General features: G+C 39.3%; 1 long non-coding RNA gene across 2 annotated transcripts; it reads right to left on the minus strand.

Moving 5' to 3' along the window:
• Positions 1–6,451: 6,451 nt before the first annotated feature.
• On the minus strand, positions 6,452–22,750 carry LOC106919252 (uncharacterized). Of its 2 annotated transcripts, none has more exons than XR_015766195.1 (2): positions 22,317–22,750; positions 6,452–7,820 (listed from the first exon to the last, which is right to left on the minus strand). It is a non-coding gene; the product is annotated as an uncharacterized LOC106919252 (long non-coding RNA). The 2 variants fall into 2 exon arrangements; XR_015766196.1 differs by lacking the exon at positions 6,452–7,820 and adding an exon at positions 15,762–17,531.
• Between the last annotated feature and the right edge of the window lie 2,936 nt (positions 22,751–25,686).

The raw sequence follows: 25,686 nt of genomic DNA on the forward strand, positions 1-25,686 counted from the left end.
GCGTATTGACAGGTCCAAAAGTGTTTAGTTTGTGTTCTTTCCAGCACCGCTGAATTTGTAATGAGCTTCCTACATTACCTTAAAAAGTATTCGCCGCCCTTGCCATGTTAAATCCCCAAACTTTCAGTTTCCTCAAGTTTAATGTATTATTAGGATACAGTCCAGCATGAAAGCGATGGAGGAATGAAAGCAGAAATGACACAGGGTCGTGAAAACGTTCAAATCTAAGCATGGAGCAATGTCATGTCCAGCTGCATTCCAACAAAATTGAAAAACAGATATACTGCTAAAAAAAAAAAAAAAAAAATTCAATCAGTTTCCCTCTGCCTTGCATCATCGTTTCCATTTTTCCTTCCTCCATCATACGTCTGTCTCCAAGGTTTATCCTTCCTTTTATTTATCCTCGACTCTGTTTTAGTTTCTGCCTTGCATGCTTCCTGGCGCGCTTCCTTCTCTTTACCGTCGTGTCCTCTCTCCCTTGCGATCTACAGCCAGTCGATTTTTTCCATTGACTCGGTCTCATTTCTTCTGATGATTTTTATGCCAGTCTACTGTGAAAGTACTGGCTACACTACATGGTGAGCATTAGCATTCTGTGTTTTTAATGGGTGTTAAAGGACTGAGAGCTCTGGAGAGTTTAATTTGGAAAAGTTTGGAATGTGTGAATATTTGCCTAAAAATGGAATGGCTAAGTCAAAGCGTGACTATAAATTATATTAATCTGTGCATTACAATATGTTGCACAGCACCTCACTTTTTCCACTTTTTGTTTCGTTAAAGCAATATTCCAAATTTTATTGAATTGATCTCTTTCTTCAAAATACAACACACAAATACCCCATTATGTCAATGTGCTAAAAAAAAAAAAAAAAAAAAAGTGTTTTTGCAAATTTATTAGGAAAAAAGATGCATAAGTATTCACAGGCCTGGTTAATACTTTGTTGATAAAACTCAAAATGAAGCTCAAAATTAAGCCAGATCATCTTTGAGATGTTTCTACAGCTTAAATGGAGTCCACCTGGACTTGATTTGGAAAGGCACACGCCTGTCCATGTAACGTCCCACAGCTGACAGTGCAGGTCAGTGTGAAAATACCAAGCCTACATAAAAATCAAAGGAATCATCTGTAAACCTCTAAGACACGAAAGTCTAGAGGCACAAATGATACAAAATGGGAGGGGCACAAAAACAGAAAAAAATCTTGGTCACTTTGAAGGTTCCAGTGAACTCAGTGGTTTCCATCATTTATAAATGGAAGAAGTTTATCTCAAATTAGTGGCTTCAGAACCTTTTTGAATGTCCTGGATTTTCTGCTTGGTTGGTCTGTCTTTTTTTTTTTTAAAGCTTGTGGTTCTGAGATGAAATCTGAAAAAGTTCAAAGTGTTTAAGTCTCGCTCAGCCCTTTGTCATCCACTTGCATATGTTGATCTCCCTGCAGAACAGATGCTGTGTGCTCCAGTTCTGTCATTGTTCTTGTCATTGCAGGCATGGGAAGCATCAAACAGAGGAACAGGAAAAAGCAAAGGAATGCATTTAATGACTTAAATGTCCAATTAAAGACCAAGCAGAAAGAAAAACAGGGATATTATACCGCTTTGATCTTCTTAATCAGCATATTTACTGTTGCAACTCGACAGACTGGACATTCTGGACAATAGACACTGCTCATAATTCAACATTTTTTTCCTACCCTTCTGTTTGACTTTTTTTCAATTATATTCAAATTATATTTCTGTCCTCCCCTCAATACTTTTATCTCCTTGACCTCAATACTTTTATCTCCTTGGGCAGAGTCTTGTAAACTTTATCAACACAGAGGAGGAGTAGATGTGAGTAAAATACCTACAAGACGGCTCTATGCTGGTGGCGTCTCATTTTGACAAGATCACATTTATCCCCCCACGGCTCATTTTTCTGTTATGTTTCTGAATGCAAATTTGCTCTAACCAAAGCAAGTGCCATATCAGAACCAAATGAAAGAAAATTAACAGCAAAGAATGACAGGTCTGTGTTTGGCTGAACAATACAAGCCCTTGAGATAGAGCAAAATGTTCAACATTGAAGTTGTCTTTGAGTTTGAGACTGCTTTGTGTCCAACTTAGCTGATCGCATTATATATGCAGTAGCCTATAGAGCAGACCTGAGCATACTGAATAGAAAAATTTTTTTACGTTTTACAAACTATAAAAACAAGCATAAGAGAAAATGAAATTATTAAGAAAAAAAAAGAGTTTGCAGTTGCTTTTTAATGATGTCCACAGAGTTGGCAAAACAAAGCTGCTGGGGCAAACTTATACAGTTTTGGAGCCCACTGACTTGAAGGCACCGTCCCCCTTAGTTTCTAGGCGCTTGCATGGCACAACCAGAAGATTCTGAGTTTGGAAACGAAAGGCCACGAGCAGCAGAATGTTTGGTTAAAAGCTGACACAAATCACCAGGGGACTGGCCGTTGAAGGCCCTGTAGGTGAGAGTGAGAACTTCTAACAAAATTATAAAATCCCTGGAGCCATGTGAGCATATAGAGCTGGGGTGAGACGAGTGCATTTACTGGACTTGGTGAGAATTCTGGTGACTGTGTTCTAAATAGCTTGTACACGTGAGAATGACTGCCTGTCCAGAGTGGCAAAAAGAGCATTACATAAATCAGAAATCATTATTACCGCTATGCAAACAAACTATGATATCCACCCAAAATATTCCACTTCTCAATAACATAACACGTCAGCTTCAAATTAAAAGGTAACAGGCCAATTTTATGTCCTGACAATTTTGTATTAAACATCCTCTTTACTGGTCTTTTAAGATGATATGGACAGTCAGATTTTCTGAGAAATAGATTTTGTTTCTCAGTGGCAGTATAGGTCATAGAAATCACAACTAGCAGAGATAAAGGCTTGAAATACTGTGTGTATTGAATCTGTAAGAAGATGGTGGAAAATCAGAAGAAAAACGTCACATTTTTAATTTTATTAAAATGCATCAGTGTCAATGGAGACCTGGCTATAGATTGACAGTATTTGCCTGGAAGCAACAATTGGTTGGTTAGGTGGGTGCAACAATTGTTAAACAGTTGGTAAACATACTAGGGGATATTCTGTGTCATTACATGTCTACCCCACAGGTGTTTTTCTTTTAATTTTTTTTTATGCAATGTCTTGAACTGCTCCACATCTTATGCTACACCTAAAGTTAGAAAGCAATGTGTGGCTCAGAATTAGACATGAAGTCATGGTTGACCTCGTGTTTGACGAACTAATGCAGGTGAAAGGAACGACCAGGAGCCGCGGACAATGACGGTCCTTAAGTAGGTGATAATTGAGAGCTCCCTGGTGGGGCTTTTAAAGACAATCAGCACTGAACCATAAAGAGAGCAGAGATGTACAATAGCAAATCATAGTTGACACCTCTTAACTGCACAGGTCAGAGCAGCTAATGGCCTTCGCAGAGAGCAAAACAACCACAAACAACCCGTACGGGCTAAGTTCACTTTCTATCTTTGGACCACTTGAGCATAGTGTGCTTTTTCGAATTGAGTGGGCCATTCCACTATTTACCAGTCCAGTCAAACTAATTTAATTGTGTTCTCCAACCAAAGTGCTCTGGCAGAAAAAGAAAGGCAAAATGCAGCTTTGTGCGAGAACGAACGTTCAAAAAAAAAAAAAAAAAAGGTGAATTGCTGAAAGTGGGAGAGAGTACAGAGACCAAAACAAGGTAACCCCTAAAAGCCAATTGCACAACCATTAGGCGGTGACATAGAAGAAAAGAAGGCATGCAGTACAAAAAAAAAAAAAAAAAAAAAAGTTGCATTGGACGAGATGAAAGGTACACCCTTTGTTCACCCAATGAATGTGCTTATCATGAAAGAAAGAAAAAAAAAAAAAAAAAGCAAAGTGGCAGCCTCCGATCAGGGCTGGTACTCCGTCTGAGAAGCAAAGGAGTAAACAAGTGTGTCATTTGAGACGCGCGCTGCCGAAATTCCATTTCAGACTCAATTTTCCTTGAAAACAATGAGAATAATTAGCTTCATAACTCAAATGCTGAACGGAAAAATAATGGCGACGATGAATCATAATGTCACACGGTATCATTACAGAAATGCTGAACGCTTATTAGGAGACCAGCATCACAATCGCACATCCAGCACAGCCATCTGTCTGGTTTAAGGATGCTAAAATGGCGATAGAATATTTATTTATTAATTTATTTATATGTATATTTATACCCCTAAGCTTGTGCAAATGTACAAAAACGCATCATTAAGACGACTGGGACAATAAAACCTAAGAACAGCAATAAACAGCAATTTGGAAAATGTCAACAATTTGTGGCTTACTTAGAAAACCTTGTGGCTTAAAAACGTCTAATAAAATGGCAGTCAGGACACGTAATGCTAAATTTAAGTATAATGTTTGAAAATCAGTTTAATAAAAAAACAAAAAATCCTTTCAAAGGAAGCATACTTTCTTTTCATAAAGTTAACTCTTTGTACACCAAAACAAACTTGAGGAGATCTCTCTGTCTGCCTTAGGATTTCAAATCTATTTAGTATTAAAGCTAAACAGGCAAACAAAACATATAAAACTAAGAGAACTTGTGATTAAAATGAGTAATGTCATTTACGCTTCAGAAGCCAAGATCTATGTACTATTCATTAACTAAAAAAAAAAAAGAAACAACACTAGTTCCAAGCTTAAGTCATCTATTAAAGGAAGACTAATTACCAGGAACAGACAGTGATCTCCTTCAGGTCGACATGAGAAAGATTTCTCTTTGTGTGCGGACTCCACATATTTCAATAAAAGAGCTCAGCTTCAGTCTGAAGTCGATCAACCAATCTGACAGACTTGAGGACAGCCTTCAGCACATAAGGTCAACCAAAAGCAACACGAAACAGAATCTCTGCAGTGTCTATTCAGCCTTCATGCCATCTACGCTCTTTCTCAGCCTGAATGAGTAATATCTTTCACCATGAAGAAAAGTGGTAGATTTTTTTTTCATCTGTGCTTGATTTGTGCCAATTTCAACACCTGACTAATGTAAAATACCTAACTTTAAGTCTTCTTTACTCAGGGAACAGCGCCACATCAGAGGTGTGGTATATTCTGCACTGCTTATGCGACGCGTTCACTCACTGGAGGCTCTGGTGTGAACGATCCCCAGGGCAAGTCCTTTCTTCTCTATACACACACAGAGGTTTAATTAGAATTTAGAAAAAGAGGTGATTACATGCAATTCAGAATCCTTAAAATACACTAATGAATCCATTGCAAACTTCACTGAACAGCCAGTCAAGGTCCACTGCACAATTTCATTCCTCTGCTTACAAAATGCACAAAAGGGTTGACCACTCAACATGCAAAAAAAAAGCAAAGGGAAAACTTATTCACGATGCAACTGAGAGATTAAGTTTTGTTTTTGTTTTGAGTACTTGTGTTGTCCCTCCAGACCAGGCTAGTCCTTGACAATGGGTGGTCACACTGTGGTGCTGCACTGCGTCATCGTTGGTAATTGTTCAACATCTTTTCCAGCAGGAGATTTTGGGAAATCAAGCAGATTTGCTCGAGACCATTTAAAGACTGCTCAGTCAGATCATGAGAAATATTTCCCCATTGTGCTCAGAAAGACCATCTGTATTTCCATGAAAATTTACCTCTCATGTTTTTTGCTTCTGATTAATACATCTCTTCCCCCGCCCCCACAGCATCTCAAGTCAGAACCACACATCCATCTGATGAAAGTTCATTCAGAAAATGATTTTGTGATTTCGCCGCATGTAGCCGCTCACATCGATATGCGTACTGGTGCGTTTACGTTTCTGAAACAAAACCAAAGCATGGATATATGATTAGCAGAGATGGCTAATTAATTTTCTTCATCAATTTAATTATGTTCATGTATATTAGTTTGATCTGCATAGTTTTCAATTATCTTTGGATGCGTGCTTCATTAATTCAATGTTACACAGAAATTTAATCAATCTATAATAGACTTAATGAAGTGTTTCCATTTCATTTGGGGTGAAATGATTTGACATGTTTATTTTTATTTTTTATTTTTTATTATTATTATTGGCAGAGTGAGGTCACTCATTATTTGAACCTGTAAAGATCATTTTTATTTGTGCGGAGGAAATTTGCAGGTTTCCCATTTTTAATTTCCAGGTTAAATTGTCAATAAATAAAATGTTCCCTAAAGCTTTAATTTATAATTTCCTTTGTGTTATATAACCCCTATTTCAGTCAAGCCCCAATTAGGAACAACATAAAATAATTGCCATGTTCTGTTGCTAATTTGGCAACTAATTGGGGTAAAGCACAACCAACCCAATTAGTTGTATCCATTAAGTTTTAAAAACACATATCACCACTCCTACATGCACACACATCTGTATAAACTGTAACAGGAACTTTTTCTTCCCCCTGGTAAAGAAAAATTCAACATTTTAGAAACATTTTGAATTCTAGACGTACAACATTCACCTGTTTATTTTCTACCAGGAGTTTTAGACATAAAATCGATCAACTTTGTCATTCAAAGCTCTCGTTTCCTGTAGTTCCGAGCTCTGGCAGGGCATCACATCATTTTCAGTCATTTTCTTGATTTGCATGTATTCCCATTACTCACTGTTTGATCATTGGCTTTCCAGGAGAAACCTGGATATTTTCATTTAAAACTGAACTGGAAGGTTTCAGAATTGTATCCATTTTGACAAAAAAATAAATAAAAAATAATAATAACAAAAATTGCATTTGAGGGAACAAACTCAAGAGCATGATGCTGCCCCCCACCACGTTTCACTGAGGATGTGGAGTTCTTGAATATGTTCAGCGTCGCATTGAGCTGAATATGTTTTATGGAATTGTTGCCTCAAGTTCTTCTATAAAGCGTCAGTTTCAAACCTGTACATTTATCTAGACAGATGGAAAATACAGCAGATTTTTTACTTCAGCTCCAATGTTCAAAGCTGAATTTCACTTGAAAATTACATTTTAAATCATACTTGCATTGGGGAGAATGTCAATAAGTAGGCAAAAAAAAACACGTCAATTCTGTGTGATTCAAACTAAATTTCTTCCAAAAAAAAATAAAAAAATAAAAAATACAAACAAGAGCAATGGTTTGAAGATGTTTTCTATGCCTTCTGGGAGCTTCTCAGCCTGCATTTGATCTCATAGGTGTGTTGCACAGAAAAGGCTGGGGGGTTTGTGCTGATCAATGTCTCCTTTTCTTCCCTCCCAACGTTACGAAGAACTTCCAAGAGATTTCTGAATTGCCCTTCCAGTATCAGCAAATCTTCGGGCACCGAGAAACCATGAAAGACTGTAATGAGAAGATGTTCTAAAAAGTTTACTCGTGCCTGCCTCCGTCCAGAGTGGATTTATTTTCACATTACACACGGATTAAAGAGGGTGGTGAGGACACTCCCTGACTTTGATCTGACCTTGGAATGCAAGGTAGACCAGAGAGCTAACCAACAAAAGAACAGAGTCAAAACCCAAAACTCTTCTTCTCTGATCTGCCGTGGGAAACCCCCCCTCTGTCGACATCGTCCCAGAGGGAGAGGAACCCGCGTCCGGTGTTCCAGTAGAGTTCGCCTCAGCTGCCCGAAAGAGTCTTGCAAGCAGGATTAAATGGAGCAAACACGCCGTCCACCTGGCCCCACTTGTCAAGCTGCTGATCATACCTGCTGCTGAAACTTGGCGATATCCATGTTGAGCAGATCAGGGCCAACCTGACTGCCTCCAGCGAGGTGGTGATTTTGACAGGATTACCTGCAGGATCAACAAAGCGTGCCCTCTTTAACTCCAGAAGCTTTGTCACTGTGATGCAGGTGGATAAAGAGCAGGTGTGGAGACCGAGGCAAAAAAGACGGATTAGTCTCTGACAGTAGAATAAATGTTCAGTTTAAGTCACAAAAAACCCCCAAAAACAAATAAAAGCACAAACTTATAAAGACATTTGTAACATGATGAATACCCTTCAACTCCAAACGGCCATTTGAAATAAGAGTCTTGTCTTAATGGTCCTGGTTGTACGGTAGATTGACCTTCCCAGGATGTACACAGCCTCATTTTAAAATAACTTTATCTGGCACATTAATGTAAAAATCTAAAATGAATGGACAGAAAACAAAAACTGATGTTACATGTGTTGAATGTATTATAGGTTAGTGACATCATTTAAAGAGATCTTTACCCCTTGACTTGTGAAGTATTTGTAGACAAATATTGATTGAATTTTTAGAGTGGAACGTGGCTTTGTGCAGCCAGTTGTTTTTTATTTTTTTATTCAGCTTTACATTATTTAATTGAACTCAAAAAGCTCTATACCTGCCAATGTGATGTTCAGAGTAAACAGGGAAATGAACCAGTAACAACAAGGTGTCTAACTGTTTGTTGTACGCTTAAGGCAGACAAATGATATAAATCAGCCTGTTGGCGCTGCCACATTTCAAAGTGACACACAAACAGCGTGCAGGCCTAGTTGTGCCAGTCATCGCTGTTCTTTTTGCATTCATGCTGCCAGAGCATTTCGACTGATATATATATATATATATATATATATATATAAAAAGAAAGAAATATGAGATTCCAACAGGAATGTGCTGTATATTTATCTGTGACTACTTGAGTTCTTCCCCAGCACATATAATCCGCAACCCAATGTTTGTCAGCTTTTGTCCTTTCTGTCCTGCCGCTGTATGGGCTTTCATGCCTTGCTTCCCTTCAAAGACAAGTCAATGGTGGCTCGGCGGTGTGGTATGCCTGGAAAAATCTAAACATGACCGAGAAGATGTCGAGTAATCCGGGGTTAACGTGTCTGGTCAGATGGAAATCCTGCTCAGATTGCAAAGCAGCATGGGTGTCCATCCGCCTCCTACGCCGCTTGTCTAACGTCAGACTAGCTGCCAGGCTCCGCCAGAGCACCTTCGTATCAAGTCCATTATAAACAACCCAGCAGAGAGTCTGATTATAGATGACAGCTGGGTACAGGTAGGCGCTGGCACAGCTGCGGTGTCGGCCCCGTCCTTCCCTTTTGTTGCCGTTTTGAACGTTGACTTGAAAGACGGCTAACCTAAGGCGCACAGCAGCTACACCTGGCAGGAGGTATGAAAGATTTGAGCGAGTTTTGCAGGCTCAGAGCGCTTTGCCAAGCGCGAGGAACACAATGACGGCAAATTATAATTAAGAGAACGACTTTCTTCAATCTTGCGCCACACCTGCCTCTAGCCTTGGGACACTTCAGCTGTTCAAGTTCAATCACAAGGAGGAGATGCACATGGCAGCACGGGGCCAGCAAAACAATCAGGTGGCGTGGGTGACCAAGCCGCAGCAGTTTGTTTGAGCCATTTGTGTTCTTTCCCTCCGATGAATTACTAATACTTTTTTTTTTTTTTTTTTTACCTGCACTGCAGAATACATTGATTAGGATATAAAACTTTGTGGTATCTGATTTAAATCCCCATTTTGTCTTAAAAGGGTTTTGGTTTTTCTGGGGGGCGGGGGGGTTTCGGGGTTCTATTAAGTAGTTGTGTATAGTCAGCATCTTACCTCCAGTACCTTTGTGAGCCACCTCATGTAAGATTATGTCTCACCTGAGAGTCCAGCTCTAATAGACAGCTAGATTAAGACTAGCTATAACGATGTTCATCATCTAGAAACAATTTTAATGCTGACATTTGTACTGATTTTGGCAAATGGAATGATTTAGTTTGGAATCAACCTTCTAATCACCCTTCCGTTTTAGCGCCGTCCATTAAACACCCACTCTCCTACATAATAGTTTAACACCTTCACCCATATCCATCATTCCCATTTCCTTCATCCAGTATTCCTACCACCACCTCCTCTTTCCTTCACCTCAGCCCAACCTAACCTTCTTAAAGATCCACCTATCCTACCTCCTTCACCCATTACTCCTACGTACCTACTTAATTTCTCATCTCCACTTTACCCTTCATCTTTACCATCCTTCTTACTTTATCAATCATTTCACGCATTGGCTGTACCTCGATCATTCTTCATCTCTCATGCTCATCTTCTTCATCTTTATCTCCATCTCTCATTCTCACCCCTCTTACAAATGCATCACTTATCCTTCATCTTTTATCCCTGCTCCTTCTATCCTTTGTCTCCATTTTGTTATGCCTTCAGAGCCAAGACTCTGATCTGAACAGTACGTATATGTAAAATATAAACACTAAATTAAACTAAACCCACTCTTCCCAAGGAGACATGGCAGTAGCAGATTCATGCTGTGGGGATGCTTATATAAAAATACATGCCAGAGTTTTTATTTGGTAAAAATAAATGCACCATATTTTCTCTGTCATACAAAACACCACATTGTGTTTGTAATGAGAACTTTTGCCATTTGATGATTTTCAATGGGACATTTTGAGAAGGTTGTCACCAAGATTTCAATTAAACAATCATTTCATAGCACAATATAAAAAAGTGCAGAGAGTTCAAGGGAGAGTAAGTCGATTTAACCAGATGCCTTTTTATTTTGTCAGCAGACCACAACTGTCCCCATCTTTAAAAATGTGAACGTTTATCCACCTATTATGAATGTAAAAACAAAGACATAGTTCAGGGATGGATGAGTTGAGATTCGTGAAGGCTCTTCCAAACGGTACTAAGGTGTAGTGCTCTTTTTTTTTTTTCTTCTTCCCAACTGTTTTTGTTTTGAATTGTATCCTCCAAATTTAAGCAAAGATTAATTTAATGAATTATTAATTTCATGCAAAAAACAAAACAAAACAAAAAAAAACATTCAAAGCACAGGGTTAAAGTTTATTATGCGTTTTCTTCGAAAGGAAAATATTACAAACAAATTCACCATTTTGCTCAGGCAGTAACCTTGAGAGATTTACTTTCACAGATACAAGGCCGGCCCGAAATACCAAAAATAATCCAGGCTCTTCACCTTAGCGAAAATTTATGAGTCATATTAAAATAGAAAGATCCTAAGCAGGAAGAAATCCGTTTCAAGAGGAATCTGAGCTGCACAGGCCAGACTCTTCTGTTGGGAATTCCTTAGCTGGCTGTAGTTCACCTACAGCCAGTGGAGCAAAGTCATAGGGAACACCTGCGAGCGCTTGATGTTCCAAATGACTGGAAAGAACAAGAACAACATGGAGTTGGCCTTGGCAAATCATTCATCATTTTTCCACCACCTCCCCCCCATGGACCTGGTTCACTGTTTAAAGCCTCCCACAGAAGCTGTGGAGTTCACAGATGTAAGTTTGAGGCAGATGTGCAGCTGCTGTAGCATAGTGAGGATACTACCTTAAACTGTTCTTGGTGCTGGCATCACTGTTTTTTGGCAAATGTGCCTATTTATATGAGGGGGGGAAATCCAATTTGGGAATTAATAAATAAACAAATGCTCCCTGTGTCTCTTATACATCTGCTCAAAATTTTCTCCTCCCACCGCATGCGTCCTCGCTGTGAAACCAGCTAATAATAGCCATGCGGTGCATGCTTCTTTGGCCCCATTACAGTGGTTATCACTGCTTAAATTAGGGAAAAGAAAGAATGCCTAAACCCATCTTTTATGAAGGAGGCACCTGAAGAAGACGTCACTATTAGCAAGCTTAATTACCTCATGTCCTAGGGGTACACAACAACCCCCATCCCCAACATCCCACCCCTTACCTCCACTCCACACAGGAAGAATGAAAACATCCCTCCTACATGATCACGACATATTTCATGCTAATGCTAAGTGCCTCACCACCATTTTTCCCCCTCCTTTTCATCTGAGGACATGCACCCAGAATGCTAATCACCATCACAGCAACAAGATCCCACAAAATTTTTTAATTTTTATATCCCCTTTCCTTCGCATTTTTTTTTTTCACATTACAGCAATTAAGTTAAATATGTCGTTTTTTGTTGGTATTTGAAGTGACAGACCAACATAATGTCAAAATTATTAGATGGGGAGGGGGAAAAAAATTCAGTAGTCATTTGCAGTCAGCCCCAACTTTTACTCTGATAGCCTGAAGTCACATTATTAATAAAAAATAAAAAATAAAAAAATAAAAAGAGTTCACTTATGTCCAATTTCACTTCAGTGTAGCACTGTTCTGTGAAGAGGTTTATTAAATATCAGTGTACAGAGAGCATAATGAAGATTAAGGAACACAGGAGAAAGGTCGGGGACAAAGTTGTGAAGTAGTTCAACAAAGGGTTACATAAAACCATATGAAATGACCCGACCGTCCACCGACACCGGCACCAGGGAGAAGCAGCCAAGGAGCTGCAAAACTCAGACTTTTAGGTCTAAGGATCTTTTTATGAGAGAACTATTGGTGGCGACAGTGGTAACAGTTCATCTTATAACTGAACACCCACTTGTGACCATGGGAGGACAAGACACTTTCCATTCCAGATGTATTCAATTTTTTTCTGTTAAAAATAAATGAATAAAGTATGAAAACAAAAAGCAAATTACATTTTCCTTCAGTTTCACAACTAAACCTGTGTTGGACTTGATATAAAAGCCTATTGAAATGTAAATTAAAGCTTAAAATGTGAAATAGTTTGAGTATTTAACGATACCGATTTGATTTTGTATATAAACTCAATAGTACAAGACATGTTTGGCCTGTGTGCCTCCGTATATGATGATACTTTTGCCTTTTTCCTCTTGCTGTGGAAATTCAACTACTTGCATAACGTCGTCGAGGTTAGACAAGATCTCAAAAGCCACAAAATGAAACCGGATCCCTACATGAAGAGCTTCGATATGAGTTTTTCCTGACTTGCAGTGAACAAAACATACAGCTGCCTAAACATGAGATCAGCCCACAGATTAATTCACACACCGAACATGAATCCTGTATATATATTTTTTTAACGGGACATTCCAACCAATGAGGTGGATGCAGTCGTAGAGCACCCAGTGGACTATTACAAGATATGCCATGGTTTCATTGAGACTACTTTGCTGAACCGAGGTAAACGCATGACAAGCTAAATCAGCCGGAAGAGAAGACAAGAGGGATGAGGGCAGACAGACAAAGGCAAAACAAAGGAGGGGGAAAAAATGAAATCATGTACCGTTGAACAGCTGTGCTGTTTCTGCGGTCACTGCTCTCCAGGACAAGCTGAGAAGGACAGCTTCGCTATTTCTCTCCCCATGTTGGTGCAGGAGATCAATAATATCGCTCTGTAAGGGAAGTCACAGAGCTTATGTTGTGGAAGATGAAGCACTGTGTCTGGAATTATTCTATAATGTTGCTGCAGTTAACTATATGTAATGAGCTGTGCATTGGAAAATGATGCATAGCCTTGTGCTTATTTTTGTTTTTAATATTAGACAAAAATAATCTCATTAAAAACAAAGAGCAAATGTTAAGGAGGGGCGGGGGATCTAAATCGGTCCTTATGTGGAAAGAGAGCTGTGCTCCACGTCTGCCATCAAGAGTATGCAATGACTGACAATGAGTCTTTCACATCACAGGGACAAATTTTGAGCTCCAGGTAAAAAACTGATGACCAGATGTTCTGCAGGATTTTGTGGCAGAGCAGAATTCATTTGCGTCCTGAAGAAGCAAAGCAGCTCCAGGCCATCATACTACCACCACCATGTTTGACAACTGGGATGATTTTTTTTTATTATTATTTTATTTTTTATTAAATGCTGCATCAGTTTCCCCAAAATTCTTGATCAATGCGTTTTTATGGGAGTCAGTAATGGATTTAACTATTTGGAACATTTTGGATGCCATTTCCTACAACTTTCTTTCTTTTGGTGCATAGTGGCTCTTCCAGTGTTTCACTGGATACCCAGAGACATTAGAAATGTCTTTGTGACATTCTCCAAAGTAATAATAGTCAATAACAGATCTTTATTGTTCATCTTATTTCTTTAGATTATTCCTTTAGCCTGCTTCATGTTGTCAGGTTGAATTTTGCTTCTTCTTTTTTTTCCCCTGGCAAAAACCCAACCTCTACATATTTTAGTGGAGCTAAACTAGAGTTCGCAAAACACGCGGTTAATAAAAATGCATTGCGTCGAGGCATTCTCTTTGGCACAAAGCCACGGATGTCTAGACGTTCTTTTCCTCCCAATTCCCTGGGGTTATCTTTGATATTTTTTAAACATTTAATTGTGAGAAAGTAAAAACAGAACTGATTAACAAAGGGAGATTTACCTTTTCACTGCACAGCAAAAGTGTACATTAACTCAAAAGCTAGAAATGTATTAAAAATTTGAGCAAAGAAAGTGGGGTCCAAGAGTTCAGAGGAATAAAATTAACATAACAGATTTCACCTCTTTCATAATATCCAAATATGAAGTCATCGGTTTTACCCTTTTCTGAATACTGTGTTTTAAAAGCACATAAGGTGATCTAAGGTTTATTCTGAAAACATAATTATGCTGGAGAATTAGGAAAATACTAGGGACACAATATTATGAGCTCAAGGTGAAAATGTCAGCAGATAATCTATTTTTGTTTTTTCAGTTTTCACTACTTTAAAAAAAAAACAATATTTAAAAGCTTCACAAAAGATAATGGTCTACAAAAAAATATATAAAAACGAAGCATTAGCAAAGGAGGCAGAGATGCCTTCAAATTTAAAACATAGTTTGAAGTCAATCCAACATACTGCTGTGCTGTAGTGGTGGTGGTCACCAACATCACATCTGCAAAAATTCACTTCTGAAAGAATAACTAATGGTAAATCTCAATTAATAGTCTAAGGTTACCTTAAAAACCGAAGTTTTCTGGTGTTTCTCTGATGTTGAAAAACCTATAATGTGCCAAGAACCATTTTTAGATAACGGAGTGGAGCTGCTGAAAGTGACTTCAGTCCAGATTTTTCAAAATTTGTTTTTGGATAATGCAAAGCACATATTACTAATTATGGAAATTAGAGCCCAACAATCTGGAGGAAAAGAAGAGAGGATCGGTCCAGTATTTAACCTAATGATGTTTTAGGTTGCCCTCTGTAAGGAGAGTTAAATTTGTGTACTTGCTACTCTTCTAACTAGTATGCAAATTTACTGAATGATACTCTTACTAAAAACCTTAAACTTCTATTACTATCCAAAGGCATAACGTAAGCCCTGAAACAGAAATATCCTGATGGAAGGTAGACAGGAAAGCAGGCGAAGAGATGCCGGGATGACGTGTGGCAAATGGCCACAGGCCAAGACTCAAATCCAGGGCTGGTTGCAACAAGGACTGACAGCTTCCATACACGAGGCACCTGTTCAATGCTTAGTCTCCCCTATGGCTTCACGTTTGACAGCGACTGAATAAATAGACGGTCCAAAGGGCCCTCTTACTAAATATGGAGCTGAGATATGCATTTCCAATCCTACATGGTGCTGAAGGTTTTCTGTTGAAGGCAAAGACTTCATTTACCAGCTTTGGACAGACAGGCTGAAACCTTTCCCCGATTTTTCTTAGCATATTAGCTCAAGTTGAGATTGGTCACAGGTTCTCATCTAAATGAGTGTCTAAACCCACAGCATGACACTGCCACTCGTATGCACCTTCTTGGATGCATGATTTATTTGTGAAAAGGTGATCAGTTGGTGGCAGTTTTATAAGCTACTTTGAACTTATCCACAATATACTTCTTGTTCGTTGAAGTTCTGAGGCCGTCACAGAACAGTTGCACGACCACTAAAATGAAATCGCACACAGGTGGACCTCAAAAACTGATCACTGGCCGCTTGAACTGGCAAGTTGAAATGTATTGTTATCAGGGCGAAAGGGAACCGAATACCAATGTGAATCACGCTTCAGATATTTTTATTCGTTAAAGATTTTGACAGCTACATGCATGATTTTCCTTACACTTCACAATCATGCACTGCCTTGCACTGATCTCCAAACAAATCAGCGATGAAGAATTCAGGATTCTGAGGAGATCAGAGGCAGCATCTGGAAGGAGATTGTCCATTTTATGTAGTGTGGGCAGATGTTGCAGCTATGGAGTTCCCTCCAGCACTGGTTTGTTTACAGAACGAGAATGATTTTAACTAGCACATAATCCTGCTTGTCAGCACTGCTGAGCTTGAAGTATGAGACAACAAGGGAAGTTGTCTCATATTTTGATGGTGTTATACTTGCGCGATCAATAAGCAAACACCAAAAACCCCCTCGCTGCATGGTTTTCATAAAAAAAAAAAAAAAAAAATTTTTTTAAATGCTTCAAGTAAAACCCAATATGAGAAAAGTCAGCATGAGGGCTCTGTGTAATATGAATGAGGTATGTAAATTCAGAAAATGCTTTGCGTCTTCCCACCTTGCTGGATTAATGACCATTAAGCTCTCTTGATGTTGAAAAATCAAAGATGCAGCAAACGCAACCAAAAACAAAACATACAAGCCTGAAAAGCACCACCAGTTTCAACCTCACATGACTCAAGAACAGAGGTTTGAAAAAATAAGAAAATAAAAACCACGAAGGGCGCGTTTGTTTTCTACTTAAATCCAAATTAGGCATTCCTAAGTGATCTTCCTAGAGTGAGATATCCATAAAGCAAGTCCAACTCTTCAGTGTACCATTACCCCCCTCTGCTGGCGAAGACAAAATTCAAAACTCTCTCCGAGCTCCACAAGGGAAGTACATTTAGAACATTTTTACCACCTCATTGTTATGACCCAACACATTCTGGCTTGGTGTTAAACAAGGAGAAACAGTCTAACACATGCTGTAGATTTTATTAGTCGAGCGGAGCACTGTGACTCATTTCCAAGTCAGTGGCTGGAGGAGTTGTTTCAGTATGCAATATGCTCTCTTCTCGCAGGATGACTTGCTCTAGCTCTCCCTCGTTCCCTGCCACCTCTCGCTCCTTCATTCACAGTCGAATTCATTAGCTCTGCTTGCCATGTTGGCGATATGGTGAGGAATGAAAATTAAGGTGACAGAAAAGATATTAGCAGACGTCTTGTAATAAAATCAACTGATGTTATCAGGGAAAGTACAATTGCACGGAAACTCCCAGTGTCTTTTTTTTTTCCTTCCCCCTTTAATTCCTGCAGATGTCCTCTACGTCTCCTTCCGAGTTAACGCGTTTCTCTCAGTGCGCGGTCTCTTTCTCCCGTTCTACACACCGTCGCACGTGGCATCTTTCAGCTTGTTATGCATCGCTTTGTGTCATGGATGCTGTGACAAACAACATGAAGACGACTTCAAATCGACTAAGCCAAGAGCTTCTCCATCCCTCCCTCTGTCCTGACGGGCACAAAGTAACATTTTCTTAAAAAAACATTCATGAAAATACTAAAGTTAACCCATCATTCATTTCGCTATGGTAACTGCTAATCGTCTTCCTACCTGATCATCACAGGGAGATGCTGCCCCTCTCTTCCTCACAACCTTGCTTGAACAGATTGAGGTTTGCAGACGTCTATTGGTGCACAACTCTCTGAAGATCTCGGTATCGTATTCCAGCCAGGCTGAAAGTTAGACTTTGATCGGGTCAATGAAAAATCTCGATTCTTCTCCTTTCTGGTCATGCTGTAGCTCCCACTTCTGTCTTTGGTAGATCATTTCCCGCTGATGGCATACGGAGGAGTTCATGGTCAGCTCAATAGCCACTTTAAGAAAATGATTCTGCTACAAATCTGCAAAGACAAGCCTCTCTCCGAGTGCTCTCTGGTCATTTATACATCACTTATCAAGCCAGTCATGTTCCAAACACGTGCTTTCGTCAATGTCAACACAGAACTTTACACAGATAAACAGGCAGCCATTTCCCACTACTAATGTTGACTGTTTCCACTCTCCATTCAGCCAAAATCCCTGTTGATGCATATTCGTCTTTTACTAAAGATCCTATCCAAAGCATTTCGCTGTCATCTATTGTTCATACTTAACATACGGTTGTCATTTACAGCATTAAGATGTACCTCAACCTATGTCGATGGACTAAAATAGATTCAGTCAGATTTATACTGCCTGGCCAACAAACAAAACAAAAAAAATATATAAATCACCATCTGAAGTTAACTGAGCAAATAGATATGAGCCTCATGTTGGACAGCTACTGCATGGACAACAGTCCTCCAGCTGGCAACAAGTTACTTAACCCCAGTTGATGCAATTAGTGGCATTTCGTTTCTTACTGGGGCGTAGGAGGGAAGTTGTATCCAGGTTTGAAAAACAAATCACCCAAAAGAGAAGTTTAAGCATCCTAATTAGCCTGTCCTTGGTCTGAACACGTTGGCAAAAATCTGTGTCAAGAGGGCTATCCGACCACCAAGGTGCTGTTTCTTGGAAAGCTTCCTTGTCCTCCTACAGTTTTATTCCAGTGTTGCAACTTAACTGATAAGTGCCAGTTCATCACAACCTAAAAAAATAAAAAAATAGAAGAGAAAAAAACAGCATCCAAAAATACTTGCCATCTTGTTCAGATCTTCTGATTCATCTGAAATAATGGCTTGTAAAGGTTTGAACATGATTTAAAGAGGTAAATAGTTGTGATATCTGAGCACTAATGAATGAATAAGAATCAGTTACAGGGTAATTATGGTAAAAAAAAAAAGAAGAATATATGTATAAAAGATGTGGATGCATTATCAAGCTCACTTCTGAAACGGAATATTTAGATCTTCAACATATAGTACTTAAATGAGCTTTGCTTATACGATGCCTCCAGAACTTTCCAAAGTACTGTATATAGCTGTGAAGTGGAAAGAAACTGTTGTTTTGAATAGTTCATGCAAAAATGTGAAAAGAACCACCTTTCACTGCTGTTACAGCTCCAAGTCTTTTAGGTTGTTTCTACCACCTTTGGACAGCCTGTCAGATTCTCAATTGAATTTCCGTCTGAACTTTGACTGGAGCGTTCCAACACAAAATGTACAGTTTGACAATCCTACTGGAGATTTAGTTTTACTTTCAGGGCCGTCGTCCTCGAGAAAGAAATTGAAGGATCGGCTTGAACAACTTGATCAGTGCCAGAACATCTACCATACAAAACAATGTGAAGTTCAAAATATGTATAAAACCACAATCTAGTATCTTTTAAATACAAACACTGACTGTAGTGAATTTAATGGAATTCCTTAAACAACTCCTCTTGGAAATGGAGAGTTTCGCTCGCTGGTTTTGAACTGCCATTTCTTTTAGATTGCGCTGATATGGCAGAGTTATCTGATCTGGCCCTGCTCTTCCATCTTGTACTCCTTCACTGCCTGAGCATCTGCTGACCCTGGCTGCTGCTGATGCAGCTGAGATAAAACATACCAAAAGCTGGAGTAGCTATAATTTAATTCATATTTCCAAATAATGTACATCATGTCACCCCCTCCCTACTGTGTGGGTCTTACTATGTTCATGAACTCACTGCTTAGTAGCATTTCTTACCAAAATATGCTTTTACACATGGTTAGACCCTTTACTTCCCAAGCCTTCATACAATTTAGCTAAATATTTAGCCAACTTTGCTTTTAGCACATTGTTACTTCACCTGTGAAGCTCTTGTCTCGCTACCAACATCTCCACCTGGCCGGTTTGCTTCCATCGCCTGTGTGAGCCGCCAACACCGTACAATTTGTCACTATGTTCAACCTGCAACACGTCTTTATTTCTTCAACCTCATCTGCGAGCCTCTAGCCTGTGTCTGTCACCTGACAAAATTATAATGATAAGATCAGCTTTTGATGGTATGGTTATAATATATTAGTAACTAGAGAGAGATTGCTGAAATCTGATGGCCTTTCAATTTGCAGAATGAATTTGTCTTAAGAAAACAGTAACCGCACATTAATTGTATAGTAAGATGAGCTTATTTAAATGGGGGTGGGCATTATTTTTATCATGTCATTCCCTCATCAAAAACAAGAGTATTGCTTTGATTCTTCCATACATGTTTGAGAAATCCTTGAGTCACGTAGCCATCGAGGGTCCGAAATGCTTGATCCCACAAAGCGTTGCCTTTTCCCATGCAGCTCCTCCTTGGAGCTGCAGTCTCTAGCCGAGCTGCTGCCTCAGTGCGGCTCTCCCCACGCCTCCCTCAAACAGCTCCATCAGACAAGCACCAGCAGCAATTGACCAACACCAAGTGGTACTGCAAGCCTTAGCTTATCATACAAACTACTTCTCAGTCCAACACTCCCAATGAGAAGCATTGTTGTGATGACGTCCTGAAGGCAGAGTTTCGGAAAGGACAGAGGCTTCTTAAAGAGAGTCCAATTTCAAGCTTTCAAACTGTGAAGGAAATTGTCTTTTCTTTTGTCATGTAAAGAATTTTTATACCTGAAAATAATGTACTTGATTGTGTCATGTGGCTGAAAAATGCATTTACTTCTTTTTACATCAGCAGAATTAAAAATATAAAAGTGTTAAGAGTTGGATGTAAACTTATACAATTAAAATATGCATAGTTCTTTTGTAAACACTATTAATCACAAACACTCACTTGCTGACAAGTCTGCCAACCTGTGTTGCCCATTGTCACCTCATAGCAACAAATAGAAAGGGAAAGTACAGGCACACAATGACTGCCATTATTAGATATGGAGCGATTCAATTCTGATGACTGTACGTTCTTTTTTTTTCAGAAGATCGTCGTTCTACATGTTTAAAGGTCATGGCACATATAAAGGAGATGAGACATAACGGTGCATGGGGCAGAAACACGATCGCCTGAATCACTGCTGAACATTGTTAGATAATGAAACAAGCTCTTGACTAATTAGTGAGTCATGAATCTTCTCTTTGGAAGGACAGACGTGTACATGCATGCTCTCTTATCGCCACCATCTCTTCTTTTTGTCAGTATGCAAGGGTTGCTTTTATTTTTTTTCACCCCCAACCAGCCCAATCCCCCACGCACCCCCACAAACCCCTTCCATCTCCCAGGGATTTTTAACTCCCCATCCCTTCTCACAGCACCCTGTACATCTTCCTCCTCCTCCTCCTCTTTCCACTGCCTCTCCTGCAAACTCAGGAATCAGACACAGGTTTGCTACTGCTGAGAAAGCAACCATGGTAATCCTTGGGCTCAACTTCAAAAAGAGCCCCTAAAGACTACACTCTGTACGGTTTGTGGAAACTCAGCCTGCTACCAGTGTTTGTGGATGGAAGGAGGGTTAAAAAAAAAAAGGAGACCTTCTCATTTCTTACTAGTCTCTTACCAAATACCTATTTCACTCTGCTTGCTGACAATAGAAAATTGGTAGCAGCAGTTTAGAAGTCAAAAAGAAGAAGACTGAGAGGTTAAAGGAAAGAAGGAGGAAGATGGACAGCTATCAGTTCGACATTAGATCCCAGGAGGATTGACTGAATCGGCAGACATACAACCGTAGAGGAGCAAGAGTAAATGCAGTTGCTACCGAAACAAATTGTATAGTATGCATGCCCATGTGTTTGCATGCCGTTCATGAAGAATTTTACAAAAAAACTGCTCAGTGGTTGAAACGTATGTAATGGTGAAGACTCCAGCAACACTTGAAATGGAACAAAAATCCTCTATTGGTAGACCAATGAGGCATTTTGGCTCTTTGTGCACCTCAGTTGGTAGAGTGGTGCCAGAAAACACTTTGGTAACAGACATATGTAAAAAAAATATATATATATAATTTTTGAACACTGGGCATTTGAACCATGACCCCTTGCAAACAAGTTTATTTCAATAAATTAGCCCCAAACAGATTCCAGTCCTATATGAAACCAAGGTGACACAAGTATCTAAAAATTGCTTGTTGATGCGTATTCCACACATACTAAGCATATTGAATTTTGCTGTCATTTATCAGTCTAAAATATGATCAGCTTTGCCTAATTTTGTTCATGTTTATGCTGAACACATAAAGTTATGTATTTTATGTGCTATATTCAAACTGAAGTTCTACTTAATTTATAAACAGCTTAAATATTTTTTTAATTTGTCAATAAGAGGAAAAATGTTTGTTTAAAATATGTCTAAATGTGCATACCTATTGTTAATGTTTTGTTGAAGCAATTTGTTCTTCGATATCAGCTTTCAATTCTGTGTTTGGCAAGACTCTCAGCATCCCACATCTTGACTGGACAATATTTACTCACAGTCCTGGGCAGAAGTTCTGTAAATCTAGCAGATTGTAAAAACATATCTTGTCTGTAATTCTTTTTCAAGAGACTCCACAGATTTAGGGTCTGAACTCTGGCTGGGGCAATATAAAAACAGGCTCAGAATGGTCTCAATTACTCAGCAGTAAGTGTTATGGACGAGCAGAAATCAGAATGATGGAAAAAAGAACTCCAACAATACAATTAGCTTATGTGCAGGAAAGCTCCTAGAAGTGATGGCTATAGAGCTGGTTTAGGCAGGCATGAGAAAACAATGGATTAGCTCACCTGGACCTACATTTTACTTATCCCTCTGGAAAGCAGCTTCTCATCTGGTAGCCCCAACAGCTCAGTCCAGAGTAGTGGCAGGTTTTCAGTTCAGCATCGTTTTTAAAATGTGTGTTTTCTTCAAGGTAAAAAAAAAAAAAAAAACTTGGCCGCAAACGGTTTTCTTCCAAAACTCCCAGCGGTGTCGTCTTCTTCTTGAAATTTATTGGCTGTTGGCAAGAAACGTTTAGGTGAGCATTACCGCCACCAACTGGTAAGGACTGTGTACCAACAGATGAAACTCATCAGCCTCATCATGAGTTTCAGCGTTTACGTTGGTGCGTTTGCTGCTGTGGAACATTTGAGTACCTGTTCTGTGAGTATCGTTTTCACCACTGTTTAACCCCCCCACGCTATATTTTGATTCATAGCTTAGCTTAAAAAGTTTTGCTTGGATAACCTAAAACCCTGTCAAACACATACTTGATTTTTACTGTTTTAAAAGTACGTATATGCTTTTAGGACATATATTTGTCTGCAAGACGAGAGATGTTTGCCTGAAAGCTGATAGAAGAAGTAGCTCCGAGGAAGGCACTTTTATAACATCTCAAAACCAACAAACTTGTTGGACACTGATAGCTTCTGAACTCACGGAACAGGTACAGATTCTAAACGAGGAGCAATCACATAGATGTAGGTAAACAACAGCAGAGTACTGCTTAAATATCACTTTTAAGTGTCGAACCATCTGACAGTATGAACATCAAAACACTGATGCTAGTGCTTTAACTTCTTTTACATAGTGTACTGAATGTACAGCTATGTGAAAGAATTAGGACCCGTAATTGAATAGCAATTTGTTTCAAAAGAAATATTACGTACAGTCTAATCTTCTATACATGTCTCAGCATAAGAAAATGTAATTACGCTCACTCAATCAAAAATAGACCTTGTGTTACTAAATAAAGTGAAAATATCAACAAAAATGTTTTTTTGTTTTTTTTTTCTGACTGAGTAACCACACAGCACATGAATGAAATCAAAATCTGGGGTTTGATTTGGCCCAGGAATTTTCAGACATTACATGGGGGTGTTAAAGGACAATGTTACATTTTAGTCACCCTGTAATAGGTTGAACTCACTGTTCAACCTGATTCTGTGACGGTTGGCTAGCTCGTGCTGCAGCAAAGCATTCCCAAACCATGACATGTCCCACTTCATGCTTCACAGATGATGAGTTTGTTGGGGTTTTTTTTGTTGTTGTTCTTTTTTTTTTCTCCATTCTGGAATACTTTGATTCTTGCCAAACACCTATTCTAATGTTTACATTGTTATATTTTAGACTCAAAAGTCCAAAGAACACTATTCCAAAACTTCTGGTATTTGTCAATGTTCTCTCTAACTTTTTTTCAGGCTTTCATGTGTTTATCATACAAAGAAATAATGTTTTACACACCTTCCTAACAAATAAGAATAGTGCTAAATAACAAGTAAGCAATTTTGATTTAATGTATGTTTATTTCTAAAGGAAAAAAAAGTGAGACTTAGGATTTTGAATTAACTAAGGATTCTAGAGGAAATGACCTGACTATGACATAAACAATGCAATGAGAACATCATGGAAGTCTTGCCATTAAGATCCCAGTATTTCAATATAACTACACTGCAGAAATATGAGCCAAATTATATAACTGAAGCAGTGGGATCCCTGCTGAACAACCTATATTGATTCAATTTTATTCTATGTGCTAACTCTAATTCTGCTAACGTTACCCAAAGGTGCTGTGTTTCTGTCCCTGTCTGCTTCCCTTGCGTCACATTCTCCCACAGACGACTTCTCATTAACTTAATCTATCCCTATAGATGGCGTGCTCCAACAATAGAAGCCATGAATTATTTCTCTGTCCCAGAAGCCGCTTTTGAATGAAAACCTAAGAATTAAGTCGTTCCATTGTGCTGACAAGACAAAGCCGAGTCCTGTCTTGACTAGACGAATAGCCACCCAGGTGTTGTTGATTCTCCCTGGGAGGGTGGCCTCAGACTCGGCGCCGGAAGCACTCCGACAAGGCGCTGCTGAAACATTTAACGCAGAGGAGGCCCACTTCAAAAGAATGGCCTTGTACAATCAGTGTACCCCTTTCTCTTTCAATTAGCACACAGTCTGCCAGGCTGGCATGCTCACCCACGGGCCAGGCTGAGGCCGTTAAAATATTGATGGGCCCTTCTCCGGAGTGAATGGAACACTCTCCCCTGGGTGAGTTTATGTGTTTTAGATTTTTTTCTTTTTTTTTTTTTCTTTTTGATCACAGGCATCTGAGTGTGAGATTATTCGCATGGTCCAAGATGATGTTCAGTCACTAAACCGTGGTCGGGCACGGAAATTTTAATAGAGGCAACTCTTGACTAAACACCACATTAATCTTTTACAACCATCAGAACCAGCTTTTTGTTCCGACAGATAAAACCCCCATCTCCCTCTATGGCTTTCTTCCTCAGTGTGACTGAAACATCCTTATTAACTGCAATGCTTTACAGTGTTTCACCTTTGGCTGTGGTATGGAATCTCAGCGAAGGCAACTTTTGTGGGACTCAAAGCTATTTCCTTTTTTTCTTCTTTTTTTTTTTTTCGTCTGCAATCTCTAGTAAACAAGACCTCATTATTTCCAACAGTGTGATCCTGCAATCATCAGGGATGTTGAACAGACATCTGTGCTAGTAATTGCCATCACTCATGTGTTCAACAAATGAATAGCACTTAACATCTGAGAGAAATAAAGCTTAACCCTTTTTTAGGACTTTCAGCCTCTGTTTTAATGATAGCGCGGGGGACAATGCACTCTCTTTCATGGCATCCCTCTATCCAGCCATCCGTCAATTGCCTTTCCCTACTTAGTCATGCAGGAACACGGGGGCGAGGGGCTGGTCATTGGGCGAGAGGCCGGGTACAACATGGACAGGGAAATAGTTACTGAATAAACAGGCTGAAAAAATGTGCATTGTCTTCAGCTGGTCAGTTTTTTGAAGATCCACCTTTCAGTGCAATTACAGAGGGGCTTTTAGGGTATGTATCCTTTTCCCTTGCCACCACTAGACACAGAAACCTCTGACTTAAATTGGATTTGAATCTGGACTTTGACTGGGTCATTCAAACACAATGGAATGCTTTAATCTAAATGTCACATTGTAGTTCTGGTGGTACAGTTGGTGTTCTTGTCTTCTGGAAGCCCAACTTTTCTTACATTTACCCACGCATGACTAATTGTTATTTTGACAAGAGATTGTCTCATGAGGGCTGTGGGTCACTGCTGCTCTTCAAGAGTGACCATGGGCCTCTTGGCTGCTTCTCTAGTTGATGCTCTCCTTTTCTGTCTTGTGAGTTTAGGTCGATGAC

The sequence above is a fragment of the Poecilia mexicana genome, unplaced genomic scaffold (genome assembly GCF_051168715.1).
Source record: "Poecilia mexicana isolate PSO_F unplaced genomic scaffold, ASM5116871v1 scaffold_18, whole genome shotgun sequence".
Classification (NCBI taxonomy): Eukaryota; Metazoa; Chordata; class Actinopteri; order Cyprinodontiformes; family Poeciliidae; genus Poecilia; species Poecilia mexicana.